General features: G+C 37.0%; 1 long non-coding RNA gene across 1 annotated transcript in view; it reads right to left on the minus strand.

Annotated features, from left to right (window-relative positions):
* The window catches only part of LOC142073124 (uncharacterized), a 4,098-nt gene extending 3,209 nt beyond the window's left edge, over positions 1-889 (minus strand). The window contains exons 1-2 of the long non-coding RNA XR_012669805.1: positions 806-889; positions 29-149 (exon numbers count right to left, since the gene is read on the minus strand). This is a non-coding gene — a long non-coding RNA (uncharacterized LOC142073124). The remainder of the gene's footprint in view (positions 1-28; positions 150-805) is intronic.
* Positions 890-3,806: the final 2,917 nt, after the last annotated feature.

Here is a 3,806-nt window from a genome sequence, read left to right on the forward strand (position 1 = left end):
AATTAGTCTCATTAAAATAAGATCTGACCTCAACCAATCCACCATATGAAGTTTTTAAAGGGTCTGGTTCAATTTTGTTGTTTTATTTTTCCACTTTTGTAGACCTCTCCATTTCCCGGTTTGGAGTGTAACAGGAAGTGAATGATCACCTATGGAAAGATTGTTTTTGTGATATTTTTACCTCAGTTTCATCATGGCACTAAAAATCTTACATCAAAGCCTAATGTCCTGCAACCCGTAACTAATAAAGAGCAAGCACAACATATGTGATCAGTCAAGAAATATTTGTTTCAAGCATTAAACATGCAAAAAATCATGCACTGTGTAATATGCGAATATATTATTATGTAGCCCCCCAAATATAGGTGTAGAACCTTCCAGTGTCTCTTAGTTCACGTTCGTATTCCCAAGACCATCAGTCCCCTCCAATTATTATACTAGAATAAATCCTCAGCCCATTTATTTTACTTTTCAAAATATTGCAAGGGTAAAATTAACCCCTTCCCATGTAAATGGGTTTTGTCTAATGCAAGGGTAGGCAACCTATGGCCCGCATGCCAAAGGCGGCATGCGAGCTGATTTTCAGGGGCACTCACACTGCCCGGGTCCTGGCCACTGGTCCAGGGGGCTCTGCATTTTAATTTAATTTTAAATGAAGCTTCTTAACCATTTTAAAAACCTTATTTACTTTACATACAACAATAGTTTAGTTATATACTATAGAAAGAGACCTTCTAAAATGTTAAAATGTATTACTGGCAAGCGAAACCTTAAATTAGAGTGAATAAATGAAGACTTGGCATACCACTTCTGAAAGGTTGCTGACCCCTGGTCTAAGGGAACTCCAAAGTGTGCAGGGGACTCAACCCAGGGTTCGACTATTTCTGCTATTCCACCCTATGAACGATTAAAAATATTTACCTCGTGCTTTAACATGCAAATATTGACACCTCTTTATAATCATCATATAGGTCTGATATATTATAGTGCCATATAAATATTTGTCAATGGTCCAAGAAACAGTCAGAACATTATAACCCCATTGGCAGACATGTTAAGTTGGGATGCATGATGCCAAAATCTGTCTTTGAGTCGTTTGGTAAGGTACAGTTTTTACAGAATAACGTTCTCAACAATGCAGAAATCTGCAAACAAGGAAACAACACTGAAACAGAACTTTTCCACAGAGAGGGAAAGAGGTATGTCCTTGGTGCATACGTTGCAGCGTACCGTGCTGAGAGAAACAGCATCTTGTTGTGGAGGAGGAGTTTGAAGAAACAGGCAGCAACTTGTCCAGATTTTTCCTGTGCAACAAGGTCCATTTAATCAAAAATATCCTTCTTGCTGAATCACTTCTAAATCAGAGCGAGACACATAGCATTTCAAAGGACACACATGAGTTTATTTTCAACATTTAGATTTTTCTAAAAAGGAAAGAGGTGTTACAAAATCTTTTTTATGATTATTATTTAGTATTATTTCAATCATGTCCAAAGTATGCTAGTTCCTTACAAACAACGATGAATATAAGATTTGTGTCTGAACTTACACTTTACACATGAATTCGAGTACGAATTTAAATGTTTTCATGACATTAAAAATATATAAAAATAGTTGAATGAAAATACATTAGATGTGAGTGAGAGATTTAAACATACTTCTGTATCAGTTTAAAGTGAAACAGCAAATAATTGGGCTAGTACCTCAGAATCTAGAGTGAAAATAAGTAGAATTTTTTTTTTCTAATTTCATTGATTTATGTGAGTGAAATACAAAAAGTAAATAAATGGCATAAAAGGATGAGATTCAAATTAGACTTTTAAATTTTTTTCAGTTTTGGGAGCCTGTGGTCATTAGTAAACCATGTAAGAAGATATTTGAAAACTGTTTTATTTTAAAAGTAACAGTGCTCTTTTACATATTAACCTCACTCCCTAGTATGAAAAGGCAGACAATGTATAAAACTAAATATACTGACAGACTAGTGGGTCAAATCTTTGGATTTTTTTATTTTATATTGTTGCACAAAGATTTAAATGATGCACAGATTCTTCTGTGATTTCTTCAGGCTGCACTGCTGCTCTCTTGACTTAGGGAAATACAATTACAATCCATAATGCTGATTTACTTTTTTACACTTAAATGTTTTAGCAAATGTTGCAACTCAGAATTCCGTAACCAAAACGGCTGTGCAAAAAAAAAAAAAAAAAAAAGCCAGAATCAGGTACTCAGTGCTTCCACGTTAATTTCCATTTATGTGGTTGGTTTACATATTATTAAACCACCCATCTGATCCATAATGGCAGCCCTGCTGACACCGTCTGACCCAGTTTGACAATCTGGATAGAAATTGTAGGGCTGGCTGTTCAATGTCTGTGACTTTAACAGCATTGCTTTGGGCCTGGAATCAATTCTCTCTGTTTACAGACCATTTCACAGCCCTTTACCTGCAACATCACTTGTGTCAGTCCCATAAATACTTTGGTGTATATAATGCTTGAATTAGCATAATGCTTTAGGCACAGAGCTTTAAGCACAAAGAAGGACATGTCAACATGTTCTCTTCACTTAAGCAATTAAGAGCCATTATGCTGCTTCAGTGGAAATATCATCAAGGTTAAAGACAATCCCAAACAGCCCTCTAACCTTTTTATTCTAAGTCTAATAAATGAGGCATAGAAATTGAAATGTTAGTAAACAGTGCTACTTGCAAGCTCTTTTTGTATCATGTTTAATCAGACCTCCCATTCACCACTTGCAAAGTGTAAGGAAATGTGAATGTTAACTATGGTCACCTACTTAAAGGGTTGGTATTATTTAGTTTATTGCAAAAACTGATCTTGTTGCAAGGAATTTTTTTGCATCCAATGTTAGATGTTTTGACTTAGACTTGTGAATACTTGTGAATTTCTAATATATATACCTATCCCTATAGGTAACACACACATAGATACACACAATCCAATTCTTGCCAGGATTCCCTCTCCAGCATGTATTATGTGGGGCATCACCTGATTTTAAGCTCCTTCTCTTGATGCCTTAAATTTTCCTCTACATTTATCTAGAGAAAGTGACACAGTCAGAGTTTGTTATTACAAGGCTGCATTTTTATTTCAACTGACAAGATGCAGACAGGCTGTGGGTTAAATTCTATCCCTGGTGCTATTCTGAAGAAACGGCATCCGGGTTGAATTTGGCCCCCTGGTTGTTGTGGCTTTGTTTTTACTTGGTGGTTGTTATTTTTTAATTTCATGTCTCTTGATACTTAAGGATTTTCAAATGCATTGGAGCAAATGAGGGAATAAGTGTGCCGCTGAATAAACTATATTGACAGTTTCGATGGGCTAGTCTCATAACAATACACAGAGAGCAGGGAATCAGCAACAATCACAATCAGAGTGGCCGAGAGCCAGTTTCACAATCAGATGCCATCACTGGACCATTAGGACAGCATAGAGCAACCAGTTCAAATGAGGCAATCCCTAAAACCATGACAATTTTAACACAATGTTCTTTCCATTAAAAGTGACCCATTGGTAGGGATGGAGAACGAAATCTATTTCACACATTCCTATAGCAACTACTGCTGGGCAGAGCCTGTCATCATGCAGTGCTATCTCCCGAGCTTTTTCCTATGTGAGATCTATAAAACAGGTTCAGCCCAGTGCAAGCTTCCTCACTCTTGACCTGATGGGAGCCCCTCAAGGGCTGACAGGACAACCCAGTCTCCAGAGCCAGCCAATCAATGGCAGATACAGTCGACTAGTCCTGACATTGGTGGAGGTTTGTCTGCTGGAAAGTGGGTA

Source organism: Caretta caretta, chromosome 8, assembly GCF_965140235.1.
Source record: "Caretta caretta isolate rCarCar2 chromosome 8, rCarCar1.hap1, whole genome shotgun sequence".
NCBI lineage: Eukaryota > Metazoa > Chordata > Testudines > Cheloniidae > Caretta > Caretta caretta.